The sequence below is a fragment of the Giraffa tippelskirchi genome, chromosome 12 (assembly GCF_054371585.1).
Source record: "Giraffa tippelskirchi isolate mGirTip1 chromosome 12, T2T-mGirTip1v1.2.pri, whole genome shotgun sequence".
Taxonomy (NCBI): Eukaryota; Metazoa; Chordata; class Mammalia; order Artiodactyla; family Giraffidae; genus Giraffa; species Giraffa tippelskirchi.
This window is the reverse complement of record NC_137286.1, coordinates 4,311,562-4,327,870: the sequence shown is the minus strand read 5'-3', so window position 1 is coordinate 4,327,870 and position 16,309 is coordinate 4,311,562. Positions and strand designations below refer to the sequence as shown.

The window sequence follows — 16,309 nt, the reverse complement described above, 5'->3', positions numbered from 1 at the left end:
GCTTCTCTGTCCATGGAATTCTGCAGGCAAGAACACTGGAGGGAGTTGCCATTTCCTTCTCCAGGGGAATCTTCCCAACCCAGGGTTTGAACCTTGGTCTCCCGCATTGCGGGCAAATTCGTTACCATCTGAGCCATCAGGAAAGCCTACCAGTCTTTGATATCCTGTTAGCTGATGCCCAAACATCATTCCTTCCACCAGAAAAGAGCCATGAGAGGAAAAAGAGAGAAAGACGAGGAAGTGGGGTCATGGCGGGGGGCCATCATCTCTGATGCATCCAGGGCAGCAGCTGCTGCGTTCTTGCAGGCTGGGCACTCTGGTGGCTCACCAGGGATCAGAGACAGATTGTGAAGGTGGAGGAGGGCAACCTGGGTGGTGACCCTCTTTGTCCTCTGTTCTAAAGGCCAGCTACGGAGAGAGGGGAGGGCACCATTATACAACTTGACAAGAGAAAGCCTGGACTTTTTCTGTGACTTTTGACTCCTATCTCTCCAGGCCTATTGGGGTGGGCCTGCCTCCTTAGTGAAATGAAAGTCTGCAGAGATCAATATTCCCCAACAAAGAATGATGGTCAAAGGGGTTTTGCAGTAAAACAGAAAAGCCAACCCAGATGTGGCACAAACATTTGGTGAACTGACTTCCAGAAATGAACGTTGTTTTTCTTCCTTAATTCTGCTGAATTAAATGGAAGGCAGTGGAAGGTAGTTAAGTCGTGTTTCATGTAGAAGATGGTGGCCTCACTCTATCACCAGCTGTCCCTGCCCTGCCTTGGCACTCACTTTACTTAGGACTAACTTAATATCATGCATCTGTTTTTAGAACCACAGCTTACCTGGAAGATTACCTGGACCCATAGCCGATTCCATGCAGGGGCCTGGGTGTGTGTTCACTGCAGACCACATCTCCGGCCTCTTGACCATGAAATGCGGGATTTGTCTGTGAATTTGCTCCTGATGCACTGACCTTGGGATGCAAACCATTGCTGGGATGCTTCCTGAGGCCTGATGTATCAATACTTCCAGAAGGAGATTACAGTTTCCCCATCAAGGAAAGCTCCAATTCCTGGAAAGCAGTTGTAACTAAATGTTCTCTGTACTGGTGGAAAATATTTCACAAGTGACCTCTTTCCAGTGTTAAGTCTTAAAGGGTTTCTTGGCTGACCTCCAGAAGCAACTCCAAGACGCTCGATTCAGACTCTTTGCTTGTATACGACACATAGCAACTGGTCTGTCTGGGGCCGCACAGACTCAGGAAAACTCCAGCATCAGCGGAAGACTGCACGATGTCTTGTTTTTTTTAGTGTGTGTTTTTGACCAGGGTTAATCTTCGATACTTGAAGGAGAGGTTATCCGTGTTGTCTTCTCTTTATTTATGATGAAACATACACGGGAAACCTCTTTTTTAGTATCAAATCCCACCCTGGAGGCACTTCCTGTTCCTGATGCAGCCTTCAGGGAAGGGACGTGGCCAGCTGCACTCTGAGTAGCCAGGGGGAAGGCGGACCGTCGTGTGTTGCAGGGCGGGGGTGGAGGGTGGCCTCCCGGACCCAGCCCTCCGAGGACAGCTCCTTGGAAGGGAAGCCACGTTTGGAGCAGGGCCCGGCCTGCTCTGGTGGAGGGAGGCTGCGCCTTGCGGTTCTCGTCTGTTTGATGACTCGCGGTGGGTGGTGGCGCCTCAGGGTGGGATCCGGCTCGGACGGCTCTCTGGACACACCAGCCGCTCTCCAGGGTAGCTGAGGGGATGGTAGACCGGTGACGTGCACTTCATTTACGATGTAGGTCACCCGTTTGACTATCCACCAGCACCCATTCCATCTGTGGGATGACATCTTGGTGCACATGGCGACTTTGGAAAAGATATAGGAAGATCGGGGACCGGTATGAGTCTGCTGTATGGGAAGAGGGGTTGCCCTCTTGCGGGCTCCTTCTCCCGCCTTTTAAAAATAAGTAGAAGCAATCGTCAGTGAATCGTCTCTTGCCAGTCAAACCTTTCCCGGGAGGATGGTTAACCTACGCTGAAAGTGTCAGGGAGGTGGCCCAGCCCAAAGCACAGGTTGAAGGCAGGACGTCTGTGTTACCTGCTTCAGGGTCCAGTCTGTCCTCAGTGTGTGTGTGTGTGTGTGTGTGTGTGTCTATGGCCAATAGTGTTAATGTTGGGAGCATCTGTGCTCATGATGTCAACTATCTTCTGTGGGGCCTGAAATGAGGCTGTCTGATGAGCTTATCATGTATGAGATGAATATCACATGGTCCATCTCTTTTCAGTTGTGAAACCACCCTGGAGAATTTCCTGGATGTGACGCCTGATTCCAGGCAGCACCATTGGTATCTGTACCACCACCAGTGAGTGAGTAGGTGAGGGACGGGCCTCGGTGTGCTCACAGGCAGGTTTCCATGTGTCCCTTCCGGATCATTATCATCTATAGAATCCAGCCGCTCCTTTGAGTGCATTTCACGTCCACGTTCATTACTTGAGGAGGAGGCTTTGTTGTCATCACTCATCTCTGTGTCTGTTATTCAGCATTTTTTTGACCTAGGAGGACCCATGCAGACTGGACACTGGCCAGTGTCAGATGCTGCTTCAGATGCATTCTGGACGTGACACCAGTGGCAGAGAAGGGGCCTTGGAGTTCACCAACCATGAAGGTGTGGATGCTGATATGTCACTCAAGACCACATGCTCAGCCTAGCACATGTGTCCCCTGGTCCTCTAATTCTGGGTGTCCTTCCCTGGTAGCTCAGCTGGTAAAGAATCCACCTGCAATGCAAGAGACCCTGGTTCGATTCCTGGGTTGGGAAGATCCTCTGGAGAAGGGAACGGCAACCCACTCCAGTATTCTGGCCTGGAGAACTCCATGGACAGAGGAGCCTGGCAGGCTACAGTCCATGGGGTCGCAAAGAGTCGGACAGGACTGAGCTACTTACACTTTTTCCATAACTAGGAAAAGCTCTGGAGATGAGGCTTGCTCTAGGGGGTGAATGTGGGACTCACCATCTATCACACTCCTCTTGGACCTCCCGGCGCATGGGTCTTGCAGCCGTGACAGGGGCCCAAGAAAGTAAGGGGAAACTCAGAGGCTGCTTAAGACTGAAACTTGGAACAGGCACACCTCTGGCCATGTCTCATTGGTTAAAGCAAGTCACATGGCCAAGCCCAAAGTCAAGTGATGGGAGGTCCACGGCACCAAAGGGGGTTACGACGAGGGTGGGTTGTGGAGACAGGTGAGGATGTGTCCGTCATCCACACGGGCCACCAAAGACTTGGGTTTCATTCACTGCACCTCCTGTGTCCTGTCTGCGTGGGGGCACTTCTGCGAGCTAAGGCAGTCAGCAGTGGTGACACTGTCAGGCCCAAGGTTGTTCCCTTTCCTTTGAGGCAGTGTTGTCCTTGAGCCGTCTTCTCTGTTTTGACAATCATGAAACATCCCTTCTGGCGCCCGTTTCATGAAGACATGTCACCTGATGCATCAGCAGGACCCATTTGCTCTCAGAAGTCTGCCGAAGTGATGCCACCGTGGAAAAGCTGAGCTGCTGGACGACCCTGACCTGCGGTGCTTAAGGAGAAGTTGCCCGTGTCTTTTTCGCTTTCTATGTGACGAAACATTCGCGGTGCACTTCTTTTTCAGTATCCAATTCAGCCTCGAAGACTTCTTGGTTCCAGTGCCAACTTCACGGAAGGCATGTGGGCACTTGTAGTGGACTCTGGTCAAGATTTTTGCCCCCCCCGCCCCGAATCTTTTTTATTTCTCCAGTGTCCCCTGATTTCTCTCATGTTTGATCCCCTGGATCAAGCCTTGCCTGAAGCTTTCTCTACCTTGACGGTTTTCACTTGTATAAGTCAATCGGTTATATGAAGCCTCTCTCTCCGTTTATTGTTTTGGCCAGTTTGAGTTGGGTTTTACTTACTTGGAGTCTAAACAGATGACACCATGCTGCTGCAGTGATCAAAAAAAAAAAAAACAACAAACCCTGCATTTATCTTTCAAGGACATATGTCTCTTGGTTCAGCTATTTTCAATATCCCAAGGTGAATTCTTGGTGGAAAGTGACTTTTTCTTGTGGATGGACTATGTTTGCACTTCAAAAGTGTTGTCCTCTTGGTTTAATTTACGAATGACAAGTAATCCCCAGTTAATGTGTTTTGTGTCCAGGAAATGCCATTGGTGTGTGCCCCTCTCCAAGAGACCTGAAGGACGGTTGGACCCCAGAACATCTCCCCTGCCTCCTTCACCTCAAGGCTCCCCACTCCCTGGGAGGACTTCCTGGAAGTGATGCTGACTTTGGAGAAGACATCATTTCTTCATCTCCACTGTCCAGTGGCCCTCTGTGATGAATTTCCTGTATTTGTCACAAGTCATCCTGAACAGCCTGTCTTGTAGAACTAGATCATCTCTCAAAGGAACCAGGAGTGTCTGTAAGAAGGGGATTCTGGAGTCAGGAGCTTGCCAGACACCCTAGGGATGGTCCACGGACAGCAGATGCTACTTCATTGGCTTGTCCCACCTAATTTGAGGTCCTTGACTTCACATTTCTCAAGAGGATGCCTTACAGAACCACTGACTCATGGAGGAGATTTTATTTCAAGGTCCGAGACCATCCCATTTCCTCTGAAATGATGCTCTGCATGACCGTTTGTGGACTTGATCGTAAACATTACGGAACCCATCTGTACTGATTATTAAATTCTGCCCGTGAGCTCTCCCTGGCATCTTGAAAGAGAGAGGGGCTGGGGTTGATCAGCTTTATCCATGGCGACTGTGTGACCCACCTCCTCCCCGTGTCAGCCTCACCTGTGAGGGCTGCCCAGACACTGCAGACACGGAGCGCCGTCTGCCTCCTCCAAGGTGAGCAGACACCCCATTGCTTTCAAGCACCCATTGAATGGATGGTGTTGGCTGAGGCCCCACCACTGCACCCTGACGCTCAGTATCCTTTCCACGCAGGTGGACCATGGGCGGTGAGCATGTTCGTGCCCATCAGGGCTGACCACTGGTACCTGAAAAGAAGTTGCCCATGTTCTTTTCGCTTAATATGTGACGAAACAAACATGGTGCACTTCTTTTTCGGCATCAAATCTCAGCTTGAGGAGCCCCTGGCCCCCACGGCACTTCGCGGAAGGGGCTCTGGTGTCCCCGCCTCTCTGGGTATGTATGTGGAGGCTGACCCCCCCATCCACTGTGTGTTGGTGGATTTGGGGACAGTGTCTGGCCATCCTTGGTTTGATCACAGGCCATGCCTGCCTCTAAGAACGGGCATGACTGCGAGAGGCCTTAGTCATGTTCCCACTGCCCGCTGCAAGAGAGGCTGGGTAAACATGTCTAGGTTCCATAGTGAAGAATTCCACCCAACATTTGAGGGGGAGGTTCAGATGAGAAGAGGCCCCCCTCCTGAAATAATACAACTAAATAGTGGCAGTGACAAATGCATAAACTCAGAGCCAATGAAAACGATCCACCAGCCCTCTCCGGAGATGGAGGTGGGTGGTGCCCAGGTGCATGGATGTTAGCTGTGATCATCACCTGGGGGACCGTCCCCCACGCCTCTCTAGGAGGGCTGATCGGGGACACCTGCTGTGGTGGAGGGCGGTGGTCCCTGGGGTTCTGGAAGAGGGGTTTTCCTGGGACAGCCAGTTCACTGGGACTAATTCTGCTCAGCCCCTCTTTCTAGGTTCCAGTCCTGCCATGGAGGGACATGTTCCCAGATGTCGTTGGCAGAGCAGGGACATTGGTGTCAGCTCCTTGGTTGGGACCGGTGAGTGGATGTGCCTCCTAAAAGTTGATGCTGTCCCATCTTTCAGCCTCTGCGCTCCATGCATCCTGCCGCCATCTTCCCGCAGGAGGCACCGCGGGGCTCTGTGGACCCTTCTAGTCTGTGGTCCTTGAAGAGAGGTATTCCCAGGTGCATTCATTTTATTTATGACGAATCGGTCTTGGCCAACCTCTTCGTAGTATCAAATCCGACGTGGAGGAAGGGCCTTTGGAGCCGGGACTCTTGGCGTTGGCAGGTCCATAGGGTAAGTGGCTGGTTGCTGTCTAGAGAGTTTGAGTGGCGATCCCGGACACCCAGTCCCCTGACGCTCACTGTCTGTCTTCCCTAGGAGGAGTTTCTGGAGCTCTGCCAGCTGGAACCAGAGGCCATAGGGTTGGTTGCTCTCTTTGTTACTGGAAAAGAGGTTATCTGTGTTTCTTAGCTTTGTTTATGATGAAAAATATGGGTGCACTTCTATTTGAGTATCATACCCCATCACAGAAGCCCAGCTCCAGCTTCCAGGAGACGTTAATGACGAGCCCCATTAGTGGCACTTGGGAGATGCTGGGCTCAGCAGCTGCCTATGGAATGGTTGACTCCTGCCCCACCCATCCCTGGGGGCCTGTCCTCCCTTCAGAGACTGTCATGGGGGCACAAAAAACTTTGGAGAAGAAGCAGCTGTCACCAGAGGTCCATCAAGAAAGGCTGTCTAAGATGTGGCTCACAGAGCTTAGCTGATTGACCAAGTCAAGTACCACCCTCCAGGAAGATGGGAAGGCTCAGATGCAGGAACACCTGCCAGGGTTTCTGAACCAAGAGAGAGGGCAGCTGGCCCTGGAGCCCCAGAGTCTCCACAGCCCTGAGGAGCTCCTGGAGGGGGGGATTCTGGTTCTGAGCCACCCATGGAATGTGAAGTCGCGCAATGGCGCCTTTGTCCTCTGCCCAAGGAAACTGGAAAGGTGCAGCTTTCAGAACTGAGCCTCCTTTCTACCTGGGAGGCCGTCCGCATCCTGCAGCTGATGTCAGGGAGGGCCACTAATACCTACATACCCAGGTAGGTCAAAGGAAGGCTTGGAGGGAGTGTGAGGTCTTTGATGGTGTCTGTTCTCTGTGTGTGGACCCTCACCATCCATTTCCTTTGCAGGAGGATGTCCAGCAGACGGAGGAGGGACGTGTCACAGAAGCTGGTCTGAGATGTTCGAAAGGAGGTTGTCCGTGATGTATTTGCTTTATTTGTGGCAGATATTGCACGGTTGATCTCTTTTCTTCATCAAATGCCTTCTTGAAGGATTCGCTGCACGTGGGGGGTCAGGTTCCAGCATGGGGAGTGGGGAGGTATTAGCCCCCCTCTGAGGGCATGGGAACAGATGGTTGACCAGATGGCCAGTGTTCTCCTTTATTTTTCTTCTTTTGCAAATTGAGAATGTATTGAATGATACCCTATCATCCTGTTTTTTACAGTAAATCTGTCAATGTGAAAAATTAGGCTGTGTAACACCAATTTCTTTTAAACAGTTGACAAATAAACGTGAACAAAAAGTTGTTTAGCACGGTTATTTTTTTTTTTTTTCGGATTTTTAGAAGAATCCTGAAATAGACAATCTCCAGTGTTTTGGTTTCCAAAGCTTAATCTCTGAAAGAATAGATGAGCCACCAGACATACACTGAACAAATTATAATGATAAAGATGATCATGGGAATTGTTATGACTGTGTGGCAGGTGTACCGATGTTTTAGTACAAAACTTATTTTTCATATTGTTTTATTTTAATAATAACTCTTTAAGACAAAATACCAGTCTTCTTGGGAAAGTTACAATTTTAAAATTCTTAACAGAAAGAGACTACAAAGTCTTTACACACTCCTCAAAGGCCCCTGTGCTGCGTCTCATCCAATTGTCTCTGACTTATCTTTTTGTAGTTTTGCTGGGGGGCAGAGTGCTGTTTTCAATAAGGACTTTTATCCTAAACTTGGAGAAGAGTTCCTCAAGACTTGTGGGCAGGTGGTTTCTTCAAGGAGAGTTCTCCAGGAAGACCATTCCAGAGGAAAGTGAGGGTAACAGGAGAGGGAGGGGGTTAAGCCCAACAGTGAGCAGACACGGTTATCAGCTCATGGACCCCTGGTAGCCCAGCTGGCATGTTATCCTCAGCAGGACACTCAGGGCGTGATGCCTGCTTCTTGGAAGAGACAACAGGTAAGTTGACATTGATTCCCCAGGGCACCTGCAGAGGAGTTTGGTGGCTAGTCACTACATCTGTTCAAAATCTCAACTGGCTGCCTACATTTCAATTAAAAAAAAATACAGCCCAACTGGGAGTTATTCCTTAACAGCATGTCCTCCTCATGCATGGCCATGCTTGTAAGACCCACTCCTGGGTATGTAAGCAATGTTGGTCACAAACTTAGACCCTCTGATCCCCTAAACATCCATGGCCCACTTATTCTGGACAGGGCTTCATGGAGGAAACACCAACCTGGATGGCATGGCATAGCTCCCGAGGGCCCATGAAACGCACTGGGCTACGTATGTTTGCTTTATTTATGACAAATGATGCTTGAGGGGGACGTTGGGGGTTGCTTCCTTAGCAAGCCAACGCTGTAGGGAAGGGGCTCTGGCTCTGTAGATGATGGGGGTGACCTGGTCCCCTCCCCTTGGGGTCCATTCATCTCTAGGAGGAGTGCCTGCCTCCAGCCTTGTGACAGGCCCTAGTTTTCCAAGTCAAGGTTTTTTTTAAACCAATTCCAACTTTAGAAAAGCAGTAGTAGTATTGGTGCCTCTTTGTGGAATATGAACGGAGGGTCAACCACAGAATTTGTTCTCTGTTTTTGAAGAGTGCCTTCTGGCCCATTTGTCTTCAATATTGAATCTGTGTTTAGGAGGACTTCCTGGAGGTGATGGCAACTTTGCAGAACAGGGACTGAGTCTGGGATTATTGCTGCTGTATTGTTTGCTTTAGGCTGAGAAGATCCCCTGGAGAAGGAAATGGCTGCCCACTCCAGTATCCTTGCCTGGGAAATCCCATGGACGGAGGAGCCTGGCGGGCTACAGTCCACGGAGTTGCACAGAGTTGGACACGACTGCGTGAGTAACAGTTGCACTTTCACTTTAGGAAGCACACGTTACCAGGAATTCACAGCACCTGTTTTGGTAAGTCTCTGATTCCCTTGCCCACCTGAAAAATAATTTTTCTGAAAGTTGTAAAATTTTTTAATTGGGAGGGAGGGTGGCTGGTAAAAATCATGTTTTGCCGCCTCTCAATGGGGTTTGAAGTGCTATTGTTTGTGATGTATTTGTCTAATGCACCCCAACAGCCTATCCTGTTGATTTACCCAGTCCTGCCTATTGGAACCTTCCAAATACAACCTCACTTTCTAGAAGGTTCTTTGATGTCCTCATCCCTCCAAGGTATGAGAAAGGATGCCTGACTATCCTGCACACTTTTCCGCACCCTGTGTTGTAGGATACCTCAGGAGGACTTCATGGAGTTGACCTTGACTTTAGGAACATCATAGGATTTTACTCTATGATATTTTCAGGACTTACTGAAAGGATGGTTATTCCTACTGTATTTGCTTTATTTATGGCAACTTTTTGAAGTCCATTCACTTTTCTGGAATGAGACTCTGCTTTTCCAGACCTGATTGGGGTGGAAATATCAAGGTTTCCCTCAGCAAGGGGCTGACAGCAAGGCAGACCCCAAGGGGCCAGGGTGTGATGTCATAGTTCCTTCACGGAGTTTAGTAAGGACCTGATGGCCTGCAGTTGCATCTTCCAGCTGTCTCATGTTCTGGCTGTGCTTCCCAGGGCTGCTCAATGTTTGATATTCAAAAGGTGGATATTCTTTCTATGTTTACAGGATTGACAGTTAAACATAGAGGAAAATCCACATTTTAAGTATCTAAAATTGCTTTTGAGACATTTCTGCACACAAAATCTGCCCCCCTCATTGAAGAGAGGAAGGTTAACTGTCCCCCCTGAACACAACCACACAACCACACACACACACACACACACACGGAGGGAGTGAATGTACTCCACCTCCTTCCCCCTTAGTGATGGGACAGGCGACCTTCATGGCCGCCAGCTCCAGAGGCTCATGCCTAGTGTACCTGTCCTGTGTTATCTCTATTTTTGACGGGTTGTGCTCAGGTTCATGCTTTCCGGGACTAAATCCTTCTTTGGTATTTAAAAGGTGGATATTCCTTCTATGTTTATGTTATTTATGGTTAAACATAGAGGAAATTCCACGTTTTCAGTATCAAATGCTGCTTGGAAATTTTCCTGGACTGAAATCTCCATCAGGGGAGCCAGGTGGGGCTAAGCCCCTCCAGGGTAAGTGGAAGTCGGTGGACCCCAGCACGTGTGATCCATTCCTGGCACACGTCTGTGGACCACCTGCTTGTCTTGGGGAGACCCTCCCGCTGAGCAGCCAACTCAGGGGAGAGGCTGGGGTCCCGGTTTCTCCAGGGCAGCTCAGCAGTTTTTGCTATGTGTCTCTCATTTCAGATGGATTGTGCCTAGGGTGACGCTTCCCGGGATCCATCATCTTTGGTATTTAAAAGGTAGATTTTCCTTCTATGATTACGGGCTTGGTGATTAATCATAGAGGAAAATCCACATTTTCAGTATCAAATGCTGCTTTGGAGACGTGATTGGGACTGACACGTGGGCAGGGGCAGGAGGCAGGGCTGAGCCCCCAACCTGGGTTAGTAGAAAGGTGGTGGGCTGCAGAACATGTGCTTCCTTCGCGTCATATGTCTGCTGACCATCATCTTTAGAAGCCCCCTCTCGCTGAGGAGCCCACCAGCCAAGGAGGCCATGGCGTGTGGCCGCAACTCCACCATAGGACTGGACACAGCTTCCCTGGCCGTCTTGCATCCATTTTCGGTAAATTATGCGCGCAGGTCCTTTCCAGAACTCCATTTTCTTTGGTATTTAAAAGGTGGATATTCCTTCTATGTTTACGTGATTCATAGATAATCATAGAGGAAAATCCATGTTTTCAGTATCAAATGCTACTCTGGAAATGTTTCTGGAAGAGACTGGAGGGCCAGGCCCCACTCCCAGGCCCCTAGGCCTGGGCAGGTGGAAGGTGGGTGGGCGGATGGCATGCCGTGTCTTAGCTAAGGACGGACGCCTGGGGTTCATCCATACTCGGGAGCCATCTCTGGCCGAGCAGCCCACTTGGTGAGATGTACATTGTGGGTCTGTCGGCCGTCCATCCGTGGAGGCTTGTCCACCCGACGTGACTTTCGTGTTTGATCACTGAAGCACAGATTGGAGTTCTCCTGGACAGAATCCTTCTTTGGTATTTAAAAGGTAGATTCTCCTTCTATGAGTACATTATTTACGATTAATCATAGAGGAAAATCCACGTTTTCAGTATCAAATGCTGCTTGGAAACCTCGGAGGATGCGACATCGCCGTCAAAGAAGGAAGGGGGTGGTCAGGGGTGTCCTGTGCTCTGTGTGAAGTGTGCCGTTCAGCTGACTTGCCTTCGGTCTGGTTGTGCGGTCATGAGACGACTCTTGGGATTGCTTCATCGAGTCTGAATGAATTTTGTTCTCTGTGTGTTCGCCATGTTTATATAGCATTTTCCAGAGCCCCCTCTTCTGCAGGAATCTTAAAGATTACCTGGGGGCGCCGTCAGCGTTAGGCGGGGGCCCTGGTGAGGATACCACTTCTAGGATGCGGGATTCACCCACAGCCGAGAACTCTGCACACAGCCCCCTGTTGCCTGCTCACTAACCCTGCATGTCCAATCTGTTTATCTTAGACTCACTCCTGGAGCAGAGGCCAGCCCTGCCACAATGTGAGCGGCTTTCCTACTAGTGGCGGTGTTTGCTGCTTGAAGAGAGATTATCCTTCTTGGGTTTGCATTGATTGTCATGAACATGCAAAGGGCAATCTCTCTAAGAAGCAAGCGCCTGCCTGGGAGGGCTTCTTGGAGAATCAGAGGTCAGGACCACCACAGGGTAGGCAGATTGCATGCTGACCACGGTGTATGCGCCTCTCTCTTGCTGTCTGTGACCTGGTCTCTTGTCCTCTTCATTCCCTGCATCCTCCCAAGAACTTCCTGGGAGAGATGATGGCTTTGGAGAGGATGCGGTGGTTTTCTGTTCAGTTTGGGAAGCGGTGTCTTCCTTGGTGGGCCTGCTTAGTGTGATGCTGAAGCCGCCATGAGCTGTCACTCTGGCCAGTCTCCCCAGCCACGATGCCAGGCTCTGGAAGGAGACCTCAAGGTCAGTGTGTCTCCCAGATATGAAAAAGAAGGCTCAACAGCAAGTCAGGGCCTGGCTCATCCTTGACTCATCTGGTCTACCCCATGGACTGTATCCTGCCAGGCTCCTCTGTTCATGGAATTCTCCAGGCAAGAGGACTGGAGTGGGTTGCATTCTCTTCTCCAGGGGATCTTCCTGACCCAGCAATTGAACCCATGCCTCCTGTATCTCCCACATTGCAGGCAGATTCTTTACTGTCTGGGCTACCAGGGAAGCCCCACCCACTCTACACACCCAGGCTATTCTTGGGCTGACTTCTGGGCTTTAATGTCCTTTTGAGGGAGGGGAGTGGGTGTGGCTGCTAGTCTAGAGGAAAGGAACTGGGTAGCCGTGAGTGCCGTATTTTATGGTACTTGCCCTGGGACCATAAGCCCAGTGTTCTCTTGGTCCATAGTCCTCCTCTTGGCATCATAATTGTGATGGGACCCTGGGATGTCTGATGTCATTATCTGTTTCATTGGAGAGAGTTGGCCCCTGGGGATTCCTTTGTCCTTTAGTGAAACTTGCCCTAGGTGAGTGCCTTTGAGTGACAGCTCAGGTGACTTTCTGGACACAATGTCAGGTGCAGGTGGCAGGATGCTGGCCTTAATGCTGCCGTACGATTTGTGAGTGAGGAGAAGATCATGGACTGTGTTGGTTTCCTTCTTTGCTTTTTCTTTTTAGTGATGCATGCGATTGTGTCTTCTAACGCTTGGCAGTCACCAGGGGAGCTTCCTGGAGGGAAAGACTTTGGGGGGAGGGTGGTTTCGCAGGCTCTGAAGGACAGTCAGTCATCTGACACTTGCTGTCGAGTTCTACAGGACAGCGCTGACTTTGGGAGGCAGTCCTGTCTTGGAGAGATGCTGGGAAGTGCAGCCATCCCAGGGCCGGGTCACAGTGCTCAGGGGTGGGGTCATCACCAGCCTGCAGGAGGCGAGTACCCTCTGGGGAGGCTGCGGCGTGGTCCTCATTGGAGCTGCTCTTTGGTACTTGAAGAGAGGATACCCTTTGTATGTTCACTTTATTAATGGCGAATATACAGAGGGAGACTCTTATTTGCGTATCAAACTCTGACCGAGAAGGCGCTCGGACCCAGCTCCACCTTCCGGATGGAGACGCTGTTGTCGGCCCCTCGCAGGTATGTCCTCGCTTCCCAGGCCCAGATGTGGGCTCTGGCCATTACGTCAGTGCCAGGTCCTCCTCTGGGGACTCCCCAGAGGCCGCGCCAGGCTGGTGGGGAGCAGCGATGGCCTTTTGTGCATGCTGTCTGTTGTCTGCACTGAGTCTAATGGTGATTTGCTCTTTCAAAGGCACGTGGACCTGCCCTTTGTCACTACCAAGTCCCACCCTGAAGGCTTCCCGGTACCACGTCTAACTCAGAAGAGAGACCTTGATGTCAGACCCTTTTGAGGGAGACACATGAGTGATGGTGGACCACAGGGCTCTGGCTTTATTTATGATGGTTCCAAGAAGGATGGACCAGCACCTGCGAGTCCATTCCAGAGGGCTTCCTGGAGGTGGTGCTCACTCCGGGGAAGAGGCTGAGATTTGCTGTCCAAGGCTCCTCTTCGATGTTCAGGACAGCACCCTCCTGCTCACGGTCCCCAAGATGAATCTGTAAGAACTCTTTCTGTTTGTGATTCGTGGTTCCAGTCCTGCCTGGAGACAGTGTCCTCCACAGGAAGCACCCAGCTCTGGGGAGGAGCATGGGAGCCATCGCCCTGGGCCAGGTACGTGGATGCTGAAGGTCAGAGGGAAGTGCTTCTGTCTCCACATGTGTTCTCCAGTTCTCTGACCTTCCTGCATCCCGTTCATCTCTAGGATGATGGCTGGAAGACAAGGGCTCTGCCTCTGTGTTTGTGGAGACGTGTCCTGGGCTGGGTAACCATCCACTTGGTGTGCAGCCTGACCACCGTGGGGGTCCCCAGGCCCTGAGGCCAGCATCAGGGAAAACGCATTGCCATGGCCCCATCGAGGAGAGCAGGTGTCGTCTGCGAGAGGTGGGTGCCTCCCCCCGGGGGATGAGCTAAGTTTCCTGCTCACCCGTGGCCTTCAGTCTCTGCTCGTTCCATAGGGCCTCCTTGGGGTTGAGGCTGCTGTGGGGAGCTGGTCGTGGTCTGCTGAATCCATTTCTCTGTGGTACGTGGAGTTAGACTCCTTTTCAAAGTCGACTCTCCTAGCATGGCTTCCTGGTGTGATGCCAGCCTCCGGTAGGGTGTGGGGGGTGTGGGGAGGAGGCCCCTGTGGGAGGTGACCACAGGGCCTTGACTTCATCCATGATGTAAATTCACCCAATCCCCTCACCCTTGGTGTGTAATCAGGAGGACTTCCTGAAGAGGTGTCAGTGCTGGTTCCACCTCGAGCGTCATTCTGCAGAAAGCAAAAAGCTAGCTGAGCTCTGGGCATGCCCTGGAAGGCCGTGGGGATGATCTTTTCAGGAATAAGCCCTAATTTGGAGTGATTCCTGGAAATGATGTTGATGTCAGTGAAGGGGCACTGGCTTCTGCCCGTCCCTAAGCTGGGGTGGAGAGTGGTCCAGCAGGCAGACACCTGGCAGGAGGTGTCTGCCCCCTGGTCTGCCGATTCTGCATCCCCCACTCCCTCCCTAGGATGTCTCCCGGGAGATGAGGCCAGCTCTGTGAACAGTAGCGATGGACCTGCCCAATGCTACTCCTGTTTGGTACTTAAAGCGAGGTTGCCCTTTGTATATTCGGTTTTTTGGCATAGAATATACAAGGGCAAGCTCTCTGTGAGTATCAAACATTGGACCCAGTCCACGTGCAGCAAGGGATTCGGTATGTGTGCGCATGAGTGTGTGCCCAGTGGTGTGTGGCAAATGGCTTCAGGGTCACCGTTTGCAGAGGTGACATCTCAGGCACACGGCTGACTTTAGAGAAGTTGGTGGGCCCTGGAGAGTGACACCCCTCCTGGTTCTGCGTGGGGTGGGAGCGGGGACGGTCAGGAGGCATGTGCTCTGTGGGTATGACCCAGGTCCTGAGACGGCCGGGTCAGCCCCGGTGTGGGTGGTGGCCGCATTGTCACTGCACGTGTATGCTGGGTGCCTGTGAACTGATCCACTAACCCTCAGCATCTAATTTGTCCCCAGGACTGTGCCTTGAAGACGCTCCACGTCCTCCCAAGGCAGTGGCTTTCTTTTCCGTGCTAACCTTTGGTACTTGGAGAGTGGTTATCCCTGTCCTGTTCGTTTTACTCATGTCGAATCGTACAGGGTCATCCACTTTTTCAGTATCAAGAGCGCAGACCGTAGAGTTCGATTTCCTGTGTTTGGATCCTGCCTCTGACACTTACTAACCGGGCAACCTTGGGCAAGGATATTTCGTCGTGCTGTGCCTGCTGTCTCGTGTGGAAGGGGAACCGGAGGGCTGTGGGGAGCTGGGTGAATGAAGACTTGTACATTGGTTAGAGCAGAGTCATAGTCGGGACACTGTATGCTAGGAAACACTTAGTAATGGTGATGTTATTATCGAAATTTCTCCTTGGCATTTTGGAGCGGTGTTGAGATGTGGACAGCAGATCACCCTCAGGTATGTAAGTGGATGCTCGAGCCCAGAGTTCATGCTGTGTTCAGTGGGGGTGGCCAAGGCTTTGGAAGTGCAGCCACTAAGCCCTTCTCCTGACGGCATTCGGAAAAGCAGGGTACAGTGGGGCTCTAGGCCGTGACAGTGGGCCAGGGAAGCATTGGCTTCAGGGAAGACGGACAGTCCTTGGCTACCTGCCTGAGCCGCCCTTTGCCGGACACTAGGGCGTGGTCACCAAGCAGAGTAGGGAGCAGCTCAGTTCCACCTCCCCGGTACCTGGAGACACATGGTCCGTGATGCATGCACGTGTATGTGTGTGTGTGTGTGGTGTGTGCACCTGCATATGTGTGTGCGTGTGTGTGTGTGCGCTCGGGTTTGCTGAGTTACAGTCACTGTCCGTTGTTGAACCAAAGACCTGGAGGTGCCAGTGTTCCTGTCCACGTCCCTATTTCATACTTGAGAAATTATCCTTGGTGTGCTCGCTTTATTTGGGATGAATCATACAAGGACAATTTCTTTTTGAGTATCAAATCCTGCCTCGGCAGACTTCCTGAACCCCATGACAAGTTCCATAAAGACGCGTGTATCGACCCCTTGGGGGCTCCTGCCTGACTGAGGGCTGAGAGCTGGCAGGGGCTCGTGCTGGGACCGCTGTTCGAACCTTCAGGAACCTAGCGGCGGGGCCGAGCTTGGCCAGGGGCCATCGGGCTCCTTGGCACTGTCTCAACCTGCATTGATCACGGGTGTGTGTTATGAGTGACC

General features: G+C 51.4%; 1 protein-coding gene across 1 annotated transcript in view; it reads left to right on the top strand.

The window, feature by feature from the left end:
- Window positions 1–7,286, top strand: part of LOC145529390 (uncharacterized) — an 89,526-nt gene extending 82,240 nt beyond the window's left edge. The window contains exons 8-15 of the mRNA XM_081549699.1: window positions 820–2,052; window positions 2,265–2,354; window positions 2,521–2,645; window positions 4,151–4,843; window positions 4,943–5,143; window positions 5,797–6,012; window positions 6,097–6,801; window positions 6,892–7,286. The gene's annotated coding sequence lies outside the window, so the exon portion shown is untranslated. The remainder of the gene's footprint in view (window positions 1–819; window positions 2,053–2,264; window positions 2,355–2,520; window positions 2,646–4,150; window positions 4,844–4,942; window positions 5,144–5,796; window positions 6,013–6,096; window positions 6,802–6,891) is intronic.
- The last annotated feature ends 9,023 nt before the right edge of the window (window positions 7,287–16,309 follow it).